Below are 15054 nucleotides of genomic sequence, written 5' to 3' on the forward strand. Positions count from 1 at the left end.
ACTCGTGTAGAGACTTGTGATGTCAAGAACAATCATGAGCATGTCAGATTCCCATGGTATATCCATTATATTTTTTATGAAATGTGTGGTATCTTTAATGTACGAAGATAGTGTCTGTACAAATTCTGCCAGGAAAAAATCAATATATTGAGACATGTGTTCTGTGAGGCACCCTATGGAGGATACGATAGGACGGCCCGGTGGTCTGACTGGATTTTTGTGCACTTTAGGTAAGTGATAAAAAGTGGCCCTAACAGGATAAGGACATGTTAAGTACTTAAATTCATTGTAATTAAGCATATGTCGATCAAACCATTTTTGAATAAGTGTATGGTATTCAGCAATACTTACAATATACTCTGATTTAGAAATTGGACAATAACATGTCTTATCTGAAAGTAGTCTCAGAGCCTCATCCACATAGAATTTTCTAGTCATCAACACCACGTTTCCTCCCTTCTCAGAAGGTTTGCAAATTAGATCAGAGTCACTCATTAGTTGTGAAAGGGCAGTCCTTTGTCTAATGGTAAGATTATTTTGTAAATTCTTAGATTCTGTAAGTCTCAATTTCATAAGGTCTTTCTTTACGGATTCTTCGAAAATATCTATGGTATCAAAGGAGGACATTGGTACAAAAGTAGATGGTTGTTGAAAACTTGTTCTCGGGGCACGCTGTTTTATGCCAAAGCTTTGAATACAAGAGACGTCATAGGTTACATCAGATACTGCAGGATCTTGCTGGCTAGATAAAATTCGTAGTGTGTTCAAATCTTCACCTGTGAGGGCAGTTGATGAGTCAGATAAGTTCGATGGTACAGAAGTAGTGTTAGGTGAGTCGCTAATATTATCTTGTGTACCTTTGAGTTTAAAGAATTTTTTCAACTTTAGCTTCCTGGAAAAGAGGTATAAATCAATTCTGATTGTTGGTCTTCCGTTAACTTGTTTGGGGTTAGGTTAACGATAGTTAGGTCATCATTTACTCCTACTTTTTGGACCCCCTCTTGCTGCGAGTTTGCCACGCAATTCCTTGACCTGAATCTTGACCGTACGCGGCCACCCCGTCTTGGTTTCCGGCCGCGTTTCGTCTTCTTGTCATCTGAAATCTGCCGCGTCCCCCTCTTTGTCGCGAATTCCGCATCAGATGGAACTCTTCTAAAAAACGACTCTGTACGGAGGAGGGCATGAGAGTATCACCAGCGTCATCTCCTGATTGTTCTGCATCAGTACTTGCATTGGATTCCGAGGTGTCACGAGTTTCTAGATCTTGAGAAACAGTATTCTTTAGTGCTCTTCTCGGTCCATCAACTCTTCGTGCAAAGGTGAGTATTCTTCCCTGAGCATAGTCTCTGGCATCTCTATTGAATTTGGTGTGTTTGCGCGTCTTGATTTTTTCCTGGTAGCTGATTAACCGGTCCTTCATAGCTTGTCTCAATTCTTCTTTAGTTTTGGTGTCTGGATTGGTAGCAATAATGGCCTCAAGCTCATCAATCTCTTTAAGACATTTGTCACGGTTGCTCCACGCAAATTTAATCAGAATTTTCAACATACCTACAGAGGACTCTGTCGTATGTGCTGCCCATTCCTCCAAGAGCGCTGGGTCGGGATTCTCATACGATGGAATTGCATATATTCGTAAACCTCGCGGTATGCGTTGAACATCGATATAATTCTGGAGGGAGGTAGCTTCCCACCATTTGCTTGTCTCACGTTCCAAAAGTCTTTCAAGTTTCAAAAATTGGCTATCGAGAGAGCTGGGTAAATTGGTTTCACGTTCACGCTCAGTGTTCTGTGCTGGGACACATCTGAAGACTTGTGCTGCCTCAGCCTGTCTTGATTCATTTGAAAACATTATAGCCTTCGAACTCTAGGATACAACCCTATCTATCATTCACCCTTGGTAATTATGACAGGCTTTTGTTGACGCGCTTACGTTTAGGTAACTTTCGCAATCTGGTCACCTTTCCCCAGTTAAATGACTGGTCTCGTTCTCTCTGTCCCTGTCCTTGCGATGATATTTCAGCACAGTCAACTATCCACATTGTATTCTTTTGTAAGTTTTATATTTCACTTAGGAAAAGGTGGATATTACCCTATCTGAAATTGAAAGGCCTGAGACTTTGTCGACCTGCCTTTATTAAGTTGCAATTCCTGGATGATGAAATTGTTACTGACCACATTGTGAAATATCTGAAAGGGGTGGTCAGAACAAGGAAAATGATGCAAGGTCCGACCCGTGTCTAAATGAAAATGTTTTCTCTTGATACTTGGGTCGTGTTATGCTGTGAGACTATGGTACTGACTACAATTTTTTAACACATGCTATTTTTAAGACTTGTTTGTAATTTTTAATCTGTCGTTAATGAATTTTTATATTTAAGTTTATTTTCATGTTCGTCCACATTGCTTTTGTTATGTATTGTGCTTTTATGATTTAACATTTTTAATCGAATAAAGCGTATCTTGACTTGATCTTGACATGCTCACGTTTTTAAGTTTCCTTCTTTCTTGAACACAATGGCATTTGTCACACATTTTCTGTGCAGGATAATATTCTCTGAAATGGTTTTACTTACATTTCCACTTCATAGGCATATCATCATATTACCTTGAACATTCTGTACAAGGCTAAGTTCACTGCGCCAAATGTTGTTATTGTCCGTTTGGCGACAGAGCTAACACTAAAGCATCAACAATAGAGCCTGACTGGGACTTTGGCATGTCAACATGGATGATGTTTATTATAAAAGCAACAACACTCCCTTGTTTAGACAGAAGAGCATTTCGCTGGCACTGAGAGGTCGCCCCATGCCAGAATTCCAGCCCAACTGATTCCTGTTTACCTCTTGCGAGGTGTGCTTCCCAGCTCTCCACCAAGACGGACACTCTGATGGCACCTACCCACAGGTAACGGGAGAGTTAACTCACCCTACAGGAATTTGGCAGATTCACCCAGTCTAGGCACACTAGGTTAGTAACCACTAGATAGGAGTACGATATATTACAGTACTTACATACAAGCATATATTCTCAGTAACAGCACAATGGTTGAAGTGTTTATATTCTTCACCCTTCTATTTTCTAATCACATTATTCTGTTTCCTTCTATTAATTATTGCAATGCACGTATTTTACTCAAGAATCACAATGCGTCAATAAATATTGAAATGCCATACTGTGTATTTCTTGTGTGTCTCTTTGGGTATGCATAAGTAACCAAACTAAAAGGTTTCTAGATCTTTCACCATGATTTCCTTGGGGAGTCGGGGTTGTCATGTTCTGAGGTTGCACATTTTATTTGTTAACTTATCATGTTTAGTGTACAGATGGTTAGCTAGCAGGGCTAAGGCCAATATATTCTGATGGTGTGCTCAGAATCCATCTTGCAAAGTTTTGAACTCTATGTTGTCCAACAAACGTACAGTTTTTACTGAGAAAGTATAAGCCGTATGACAACATTAAAAAAAAACTACTACACCCAAAAAATTATCATAGACTTTGAACAAGCCATGATTTACACCATTTCAACAATTTACCTCCACACAGCTATATAAGACTGTTACTACCATTTCAATGACAGCGTATGGAGACACCTCCAACAATCTGCACTAAGCGTTGAATATGCTACAGTCAATTTGCCTTCGAAATAAAAAATGTATAGCCTGAGCTTATGTCCCTGTCACAGATGCAGCTAACCACTACAATTTACTAATAGAAAGCCCTTTCTACCAACAAAACAAACACAAACTAAGCCCCCTAATGGATTATTTAGAAGATACTTGGGTTGGCAGACTACATCGCTCTGGACACAGACACCAACCCAAATTTCAAATGCCATGGAAGAATGTCAGCCAAAACAAACAACACAGCAGACGGATGGCACAATTCCTTCCAATCGAAACTAGGCAAAACTCAACCTACACCATATACATTTATAGAAGCATTACAAAAAGAGCAAACCTTCCAACAACTACGAATGGAGCAATCGAGGTCAGGTTCGATAGACGTAAAAAGCCTGCTGAAGGACTTCAAGCAAACCATCCAGAAGACGGCAGATGCCAAATCCCCTATCAAAATTAAGGTTATGAAAGTCAAGTCCTTCACCCCATTGGTACAGTTAGGTGCTTAATGATAGTAAACACAACATCAGACATCAAGAGAAAAAGTGTGACACACTGATCCAAGAACGTCTAGTGGCAGTAAACATCTAGGAGCTATTCACAGATCACTCACCTCAGAGGCCACCGTCACTTTCTGCATAAACATCACCATTGAATCCCCAGCAGAAGCAACATTCTCTTTAAGGCAATCAAGCCCTGTGTACACCACCACTCTTCCCATCACCTATTCACTCCAAGGGCAAATGCACAGCAATCAATCAATATGTCAAGCATAGGATCAACTAAATTCAGCAACACCCAACAACAGTTCAACAACAGACTTTACTGCAGCAGTCCCTGGACACACCACAAGCACCTCTGATGAGGTTCCTCTAATTTCTGAAAGACACATCACACACAAACAATGCCATACCATCTTCATTTAAGGAGAAGTTCACTGGTGAAATGTTGTCACTGCTCTGAAACATTATGAGCAGGCCCCTATGCCAAACTATCTTCCTTGACCCTATCTAATCCCTTACCCTGCCAATTCCTACTACTTCTGTGGAACACCAACCTGAATCCTGATGACTGAAACAACTCCTTATCTCTCTCCTCCCACACTTGGGGGAGTTCATTTTAAGGCCATGGCATGCAGCTGACAGCTACATAGGTCGTTAAGGCCTTCTTCCCAAGTTGTAGGCCAGAGCCCCAGGTGAGTGCCTATTGCAAGGGATAAGGTGTTTATTGAACATCATAGACAGCGGTAGAAGGGACACACATCCCAACCACTGAAGGAAGAATATACTGAAATAAATAGAAAAACACCCTTTAAAATGTTGAAGCAGAAGGCCTATGCATGTCATTACTGGCCCTCACCCACTCCATTGTTTTCAATATAGCTCTCAACATTCCAGTGTTCTAATGTAGCCTTATTGCTCACCCCAACAGGCTTTACCAGCCATCAAAGACTCACTCCAGCTATATTTACCAGAAACAAATGCATGGACTAAAATTAAATCAGGACTTTAATGGTCATGTAGCCTGCAGTGGTAGACTACAAGACTATTATAGCATTGGCCTAGTGAAAAACAAATCCATCCTATAAGTGTTAAGGAGTAAAGAAAATGGCTATTCACTTGTTCAATCTGTCCAATAATACTTTGTCAAATTGTTACAGCTTATCCATTGGTCGTACATGCATATGGCTAGGTTAAGGCCCATAAACCTAGAAATATACAAACTAGAAACAGACAAGATGAAAATGCATAACAAATATCACAAATTGATAGTAAATGTGATTCCTCAAGAAGTTCATATTTAAATAATAATGCAAATATCCATTGTTTTGAATTAAATTTTATAAATACACATTTACTATAGGCTATACCAACCTGAAAGCACATGCTGCCCTTTGATCTCAGAAGGTAAAAACAGAGTTGGGCCTGGTTAGTACCTGGATGGGATTCCACCTGGGAATACAAGGTGCTCTGGCTATAGGACACCAAATAGAAAATGTGTACATATAAAAATGGATACAAAACAATGGAATTTGGCATCCTGTGAGACAATATTTAAAACCCCATGCAGCTTTCGGAAGCTTTGATCTCCCTTCTTTTGCAACACTTGCTGTTCATTCAAGTTAATGATGCAATGAATAAACACCAGCTGTGAAAGAAGGGGCAGAGAAGGTTTCTCTGTATGTGCCGAAATAGCTCACTTCATTAGCCAAGGTAGAGGAAGAAAAAAGGCTCCATGGCTCTGGACAGTGTGATCAAACACGCAATAGGTGACGGAAGGAATGCTTGCAATTTGTCTAACCAGTGGCAAATGCTTGGTGTTGCATTCAAACCCATTCCCACCATACCACCTCAATATGGACCCAGCCATATGCAAATCAGACTTAACCCTGCTCCAATTGGAACAGCCCAGTTAGAACAGCCAAGCCAAGACTACCCTCAACCGGAACACAAGCAGCCCCAGACAGGTTTCGCACTGATTCACTGAGTTACTGGAACCAAGTCACACCCAACTGAAGAGCCTCAATCAGGGCAGCAAAACCTCTCTTGTGTTGCTTGTGTTCTGGTTGTAGGAGGACCAGACCTGGCAGTTTGAGCACCTGACGTCTTCCCTCGACCAAAGCCTGTATTTCCCCCACTCCTCTGTACAATTTCACATATCATGAGGCATGGCAGGGAGAGGGGAAAGCAATGGTTGTTGCTTGACATGTTCAAGGCAGTTGGCTTATACCTGTGTTTATAGCCTGATATGCAACCCTGAAAAAGCCCTGGAGTGCTGTACCCCATTAAGGCCCATCCCCTTACTGAAACAAAGGTATTAATGAATATTCTAAATAACTGCTTGATTAGAGTGATGGGAGTTTGGTACACTCAGACCAATCTGGTTCTATGCCTGGAAAGCAACTCAGACTAGTTCATCAATGCTTCACTGTTGCATACAACTTCAAAGTAAGATAGTAGAGCAAGTCACTATTATCTCCCTATACGCTGTGAAGACTTTCGGTTCACAGTGCAATAAACAATCGTATTTGAGGTACCTTGGAAAATGAGTTTTGGTCCGATGTTTAATTCATGGGCACAGTTGGGATATATGGATCCTCTGGCTGTGGTTAAGATTAGTGGCATTCTTTCACCAAAATTTTCTGAAGAGGGGCACAAGGCAGGGATACCCCTTGCCCCCCACGCCCCATTCTTTTTACACTAGTGCTGTAACTGCTAGCCTATTGAGTTTAGAAAAAAGCACTGATCATGGGTCTTAAGTAGAAAAACATGTGGGATGACAGACTCTCCCTTGACAGTGACAATAAACATATATATATATATATATATATATATATATATATATATATATATATATATATATATATATATATACATATATATATATATATATATATATATAAACCTGATAATTCAATAGATAGAATGTTCTATATCCTTAAGGTTTTCGGGGGATTTATGATAACTGGTCAGACTCCATGTTGATTCCTGAAACTGCCTAGGCCCAAAGAGAAGCCCTTAATTGACCCTTCCTTATGGCACGTACGGCTGGTCGGTATTTGACAACAGGGCCGGATTAAGAGCCTTAGAGGCCCTAAGCACGTAAATGATTTTGGTGCCCCGTATATATCTAATTCGAAATATAAACAACAATAAACCATAAAAGAAATTGTATTTCTCGAAATGAAACAAAACTTACAGTAGGATGGAAAATATGGTTTTTTTTTGTATACTTCCACTTTATTTATAGGTTCAGCAGCACCATTTGCAGATTTGCACCATTTGGTCCATGGAAAATCTGGCAATGGAAAATTTCTGTGGTGCCTCTCTTCCCTCGATGCCATAAGCACATGCTTATTTTGCTTAATGGTTAGCACTGTTTGACAACAAAGAACAAAGCTTATTTTATAGCATAATAATTTGGATGTAGTGCAGACTAAGTTTGGAAATGGGCTTCATTACTGTAAGACATTGTCACTGTCAGCTATGAGGAAGGCAGCACTTCTCACCCCTTCCACTAGTTCTATTGACTCCATCTGCCCCTCCCTGTCTAGATGCCTGCTAGGGCTTGTCCCCGGTACAGGGCTCCATTGACAGCCTGATTCGTCCGCAGTTTGGAAAAATGAAACCATACAAATGTACACTGTTTAATAAGGGACTTTACCAATACTGCTGTATTTGATACAGAATACCCCATTATGGGTACTGAGAAATCTGGGTGCGACTAGCGGAAATGTTGCTCACATTTCTTTGAGTTGCAGGGCGATCTTGTATCGTGCTGATTGCATTCACCAGAAGTGTATAAAATGGAGCATATCCTTTTAAAAATATGCAAATATGATTGGGCGTCCCAGTTGGTGGTGTTGAATGAACGGGCATTCTTGCCTCTGAATGAACCCTTCTTATAATTGATAGGCAAGCAGTGGGGTGAAGGGAGTATACTAGTATTGTATATGGAGGGAGGAAATTAGGGGCCTCGTGGATAAAGGGTTTAAGCATTAACAAACCTGATTCAGCAAATCAGAGGATTTGCGAATGGGAAAACCTTTTTACAAATGTACTAAGACCCATTTAACAATTTGGAAAAGGTTTTCACAATCACTAAATGGGTTTAGGAAACATCCCGAATCGGTATTTGGAAGGTGCGGGCTTAGAGCTTTTCTTCCATTTACCAATTTCTTATGGTATGTATTAATGTTTTGCGACCAAAATCCAGTCACAAAATATTAATATTTTATCAACACCTCAAATGAGGTAGAAGCCCATTTCAAAATAGGAAGGGGTCCCCCAAGGTACACCTTCCCCTTTGTGAATATTGTAAAAAAAATAACATTTATTAGGAGTAGGCAGTGGTCCAACCACTGCTCGCTCCTAAAAAAATGTTCCTAAAACTTTTCACTTTTTTTGAAAAAACACATCCCATTTTTTTCTTTAACCCCTTCGCTGCGGCGCGAATTCCGCCGCAGCGCTGGGGGGGTTTGGGCTGAGCACGGTGCCGCCATGCTCATGACGGAACCACGCCATCATGAGTCACGGGCGAGCTGTGCTCATGACGGCGTGGTTCCGTCATGACTCCACCCACTTGCGCTGATCGCCCGCACAGGCGGGGAAACAGCGCCGCGTGGGCGGAGCGGCCGCCAACGGCCGCAGCATGACGGAACCACTCCGTCATGAGCACACGGCGCCCGTGGCTCATGACGGAGTGGTTCCGTCATGAGCATGCAAGGGGTTAAGACTGCTAAAAAATTGTTTTATTTAAAAGCAGTCACAGACATGGTGGTCTGCTGACTCCAGCACTCCACCATCCCTGTGATATCAGCGAATTGTAATTGGCTATAATTTGTGACCTACCTTTAATATTCATGAGGGAGGTCAAGTTGTGACCCACTACGATTTAGTATTCTCTGCACCTACCTATTACTACATAGGTCAGTTCGCGAAATACCAATGCATTTCGAAAAACTAGGTCACTGCGCAAATTGAAACCTTGCACTGCTCCGAAATCAAGGAATTTGGAAAAAATGGGGATGACAACTAAAGGAAATACAGGGAACAATAAATGATCATTCTCCTACAGGAATGCTCTTGTGTTAATGGGACGGTCAAACCTCATCCTATATGACATGCGGCTAGCAGTTCCAGTTGAAACTAGATTTATGGGGTAGAACGGTGGCACCCGGTGGCACCATGGATACCAAGAGGCAAATTTATTTGACATGGCTGCCATAGAAAATTCAACAAAGTTTAACATTCTTAATCACTTTGACTTACTCTTGCGACAGAAATGGCCCTGTAGGATGGTAATTACAATTGGATTTCAAAAGAGGGTAAGATGAAACTTGGTATAATTTTAGTTTATCAGACGAATTGTTACCTAAATGACCTTTGTCTACTTGGTGTTTACAGCTTTAACCTATTCCGAGGATTTGGGTGTTGTATTTGTGGATGTCGAAATGTTATGTATTTTGTTCTACAAAACTTTATAAACATTTTTTTTAAATAAGGTGTATATGTTTTGCAGTGGGCTCGGAGATACTTTTTAATTGAGGAGTGCAACACTGATTACAAGAAAAAGTAAATTTTTAATCGGCCCATGTAGTTTAAAGGTAGGTAGGGATTTAAAACACTGATGGCGGGCCATATGTAACTATATGGTGAACCTCTACACTGCAATAGGGCACAGTCACACTTCCTAGCAAGATTTCTGCCATGATTCTAGGCCGACTGAGGGTAAGGGAATCGTATACAATATGGAGCTCTGTATAAAATGTCTTAATACATAATGAATGCACGTGTGTATGCGAAACTGATGGGGGAGGTGTAATCCCAATGACGCCCTTCCCCCCGCCCCCCTCCACGCATGGACTAGTCCGGGTTCTATTTCAGGAATGTTGAACCGCATATCGCACAGTTCGTTGTTTTCTCCCGACAGGCTGCTGTGGCATCTGAAGCTCAGCGGGCAGGTGTGGGGGGCAGCAGGCAGCTGAGGGCCCGTGGTGCCAGGCTGTCTTATCCCGAGCAGCTGCGGGGCGCGCTCCGTGCCGCAGCTGTCCCTGGCTCGGGGGCTCTATTCCTATCCAGTTCCGGGGAGCGCTGCAGGTGGAGGTAGAGACTGGTAAATCTCGGATGTGACAGGGCCTCGTTTCAAGAATACACCCTCCCTGCACATTGAAGACACGTATAATGTGTGTCGCAAAACGGTAAAAACCTGAGTATAAGCAGTTAAATCGTCCCAATAAAGTCGCAGTGCTCAAGCCTCTCTGTGGGTATGTTAAAATAGTCCCAGAGAGGAGGCAAACGCCAAACAGACTCTCATTTGCGCAGTCGGTAACTGTGCAGTGTGTTGAGTTGAGGTGCCAACCAAATCGAGTTCTGCCTGATCACTTCCTACGTCAGTTCACGCTTCGATTGTTGTCGCTTTTTACACTCCTTGGTGTTCTGCGACGCTCCCCACGCGACGAGGGTGCAGTGACTTAAGGCTGCGAGTACCCACCCGCACATGTCTCTCTTCATGTCAGTCTGACGTGTATGTGACGTACACATTTAATTTTTCAAATTTGTGTAATCATTTTATATTTGTCTGGGGTAAATAACAACTCCAGCCTACAGTGCACAAGGCTAACTTGTCTTCAACACAGTCTGGAGTGTCAATCTTCTTGGGGCAGGGACACCAATAATTAGGTGGTTACAGACACATGCAGTATTTGGTGGCAAGTTTATGATTCGCCTCATGGGAGAGCATCTGATTGGTTCAGAGCACCCAGGCTCCTGAGTCTGTCTATTGATACGCCCAGGCGTCCTTTTCTTGCTGGAGGGACTTTTTCCATGACTGCTCTTAATTCCTTTTACAGCAAATATCGAAGTATCCAATATCCCTGACACGTGCAATATTTCACCCGTACTGCATAATTTGAGCCCGTTGTTTCTGGTGCTCGGCACCGACACTTAGTTGTCACCACGAGCACTTATGATAATCTGCCACATTGAGCTGTTTAACTACTTTCGAGAAGAGCACAACAAAAGCTGTTTGTTAATTCAATCTATTTTAAAATTACTAATTCCTGCCTCCCAACTCATTCCTATAGCTGTCGGGGCCTAGAATAGTCTGAATCACACTTGGAGAAGAGCAGACCATTATTAGTTGTGTTGGTACTGTCATTGGCGGAGCTGGCAGGAGTAATGGGTGGTGCAAGCTGCAATAGCCACCTGATGTGGGACCCAGCACTAATGTTTCCACAAATTAAGCACTGCCTGAACGCAATGCCCCACATTACAGTGCTCCTCTACTTATCCCTGTCCTGATGATGATCTTAGACTAAGTAAAGGTTGAAACGCCATCGACTAAAAGCGCAAGACTGACTTACTCAACGCATATAAAGTTACTTCAACAACAACAATCACATTTGTAAAGCACACAGATACCTCCGAAGAGGCGTCCTGGCGCTAGCGGTAAAGATCGCCTGAGGAAAGGACCAGGACGGGGCCAACAGCTGCCTTAATTTGACTAAAAAAGAAACTTTTAAGCAACTTTCTGAAAGCAACTTCGGACGTTATACTTCCAAGTTTAAGAAGGAGGACATACAACAGCTTAGTTGTCAGAAAGGTAAAAGATCTGTCTCCTCTTCTGGCCCTGTGAATGCTTGGGATGTGAAAAAGTTTGAGATTATTAGATCTCAGACATCACTCCTGGGATTAGGGTTTGAAATGAATCCTAAGGTAACAAGGACCCTTATGATAGTAGGCCCTGAAGGCTAAGATCAGAGCTTTGAACTGGATTCTCTTAATGACCCAACACCAAAGTTTGATACAGGATCTTCAAGATCAGCCGGGCAGCAGCGTTTTGAATGGTCTGAAGGCGTTGAATCAAAAAGGCAGGAAGGCCCAGATACAGACTGTTGGAATAGTCCAGCCTAGATGTTATAAGGCATGGACAATCGTCTTGTGATGATCTATTGGGATAAGGTGCAGCATCCTTCTTAAAGACCTTACGGTGAAAGAACAGGAAGAGGATAAAGCCTTAACCTGGGGCTCAAACGTCAAGCCTGAGTCAAATTTCACCCCCAGGTTTTTAACCTCGGAAGTGTGGCTGGGGGGAACCCCCAGCTCCAATGGCCACCAAAGACTGGGTAAGGAGGAGGACTTTGTGTCAGAAAAAAGAACCGTGGTCTTGTCTGAGTTAAGTCTTAGACAGCTTGTGTTCATCCAGCCCACCACAGATTTCAGGCAGAGCTTGAAAGAGTCAAAAGGCGTGGGCATGTGTTCCTGGAAAGCCAGAAGGAGTTGAGTATCATTCACGTAGGATATAACTCTCACTCCCCAGGATTCCACTAACTTAGCCTGAGGCTCCAGATAAATATTGAAAAGTGTTGGGCTGAGAGCCGTACCTTGCAGAACCCCGCAAACTATAGGTTTAGCTCAGAAGTAAAAGGTGGAAGGAAAACAGCCTGCGATCGCCCACTAATGAAAGATTTAAGCCAGCATTGGGCTTGACCTCTTACACAGATCATGTCCAATCTCTCCAGCAAAATAGCATGGGAGATCCAAAAGCATCACCATGACCGGAGTGTTTAAATCAAGGTTAGCTTTAATGTATTTAGAAACTTCAAGAAGGGATGCCTCTGTGCTATATCCAGCTTGGAACCTAAATCCTCAGGGAACAACTCATACAGGGCCGGATTTTCCTCACCCTGAGATTTAACTCCAAGATGGGGAAAGTCAACCTCGTTTTCTGGGATATTCAAAATGAGTACCTAAGTTGCTCAGGGCTTGTCCCATGATCAGTAATTCCATCCAAAGAATTCCTCCCTAGAAGAAGAATAGAGGAATAGTAAATTTTTAAGTGTTTCCCACTGCCCCCACCTTTTCAAACCTTATTATAGGTTTGAGTCGCATAAGCCCAACCTCTGACTGCTGACAAAGCATGCATCCCAGGGGGAGTGATAGGACAGAACACAAACCAGCTGCCTGCTCTCCCCCCTTTCACAGGCATGTGTCACTTCGCCAGGCTATAAAGAATTAGCTGCAAGAGTTCCTTGCACGACTAGCTGTACTGCTGTGGAAAGTTGAGAGGCATGCCAGAGTCAAGTGCCCACTGCAGAGCAGTACACACCTCCAGCTGTGTGCACTGCACCAAGAAAAATAAGCAGTGTGTCTGCCTTCACTAATCTAAAGTTGCTCTTTCTTTTGCACAGGTAGGGTGGATCTTGCTTATAAGACAGGAAGGCAGGAGGCCAGGCATTTAGTCCCATTCCTATGTGAAGCACAGATTTGGAATCTGAAATATATCCAAACTAGCTTGGATGGACATGAAGAGATGGTCATAGAGCTTGACAAAGAGAACAAAACCTCTTTTTCTACACCTCATCCTGACTATTTTCATCCTAGTCATCATGGCTTGCTTTAGCGCTGGGGTGCCCGGTGCGACAATCTTTTTTGGCACGCCCATGTGCTCCATCTCCATAAATTCCCTCGCTACCACTCTCCAACAGTGCACATCATCTCTCCATAGCCTATCTCAGACTTACATTTCATTTTTTTATAGTGCTAATCATAGCTCACTTACACTCAGTTCTGTGATCTGCAAGCGCACATTCTTTGCAGCAGTCACATGGACCCTCTGTGCTACTTTACGAAGAGCCAAAACTACCACTAGGCAAAATCACAATCTCTCACCAGCAGGAAAATTAATCACCAGAGTTATCTTGAAGTTTGTATTGTGCCTGAAAACTGCTGGATGCACAAAATAGCTCATATGCTTAAAAAACAAAAGTTATTTTTAAACACAGTGCCCCCCCCCCCCCAGTCAGCGCCAGGTGCGGCTGCACCGGTCGCACCACCCTAACGCCTGCCCTGCTTGTCATAGAGGGCCTCATAACTGAAATTGCTGTATTTTGGGCATGTTGTCCCAAGAGCAAATACCACATTCACAATATTGAGAACAGTTGTTCTGCTTTAAAAGGATGAGTGAATATTAAGCTAGCCATATGGAAGGTATACCAATAGATGCAGAACCCCCTTTAAAGAAATAATTACAAAGGGAGGGTCCAATATGCGGGGTTATTAAGAATGATAAACTGTGCATGAGTGTTTTGCACACATATGTGGCTAATGAAACATAAATAGTGAAAGGTAACAATTATTTACCAACCAGTTGTGTTTGTCCAATTGGCTGATGAAGGAGCACGTACCATAATAATTGTGTTGTATAAGCTTGGGCTAGGGCTACTTGAATGAATAAAAGAATAAAACGGGACTTATTTAGCGCACAGCTACTTCTAGGAGCGTACGGCGCTCAGCTCATAGGTAGAATCACAAGTTTTGACAAGACCTCCATTCTTCTTGAACATGGTAATCTTGAACATGGTAATGGACTCCAAAGAGTGAAGCTCAATAGGGAGCTCATTCCATGCTGACAGCCCCAGATAGGAAAAAGCCTGCGCTCCTGCTCTAGCACGGCGAATCTAGGGAATCCTTGTCTGTAGGCTGTTTGTGGACCACATGTTCCCGGTGGGAAGGTAGAAGCTGATTCTGGCACTTGGTAACCTGCTCCTGTGTGATGAAGCACTTTGTGGACTAAAACCAGTGCATTAAACAGGATCATCTTCCTCACTGGGAGCCAGTGAAGGGTGCGGACATGAGGGGACATGTGTTCTTAATGGTCAGTTTTGGAGAAAGTGGCTGCCGTATTCTGGACCACTTGGAGTCAGTTAGTGAGGTAGTCCCAGATAGGGGAGTAGCCAGAAAATTAAAATACCCCCCACTTAATCTGTACCTCTAAGGCCCAGGATGGGAGAGAAGCAAGTAAGCCAGACACCATATTTGGTCCCTTCATCCCACTTTCCGTCCATCTATCATGCTTCCTTCCTTCGTTGATCATTCGGTCAACCCACCCTTTCATCATCACTCTTCCACCCATCCCTTAATCCTTCCACTCACAC

Source organism: Triturus cristatus, chromosome 6, assembly GCF_964204655.1.
Source record: "Triturus cristatus chromosome 6, aTriCri1.1, whole genome shotgun sequence".
NCBI classification, from domain to species: Eukaryota; Metazoa; Chordata; class Amphibia; order Caudata; family Salamandridae; genus Triturus; species Triturus cristatus.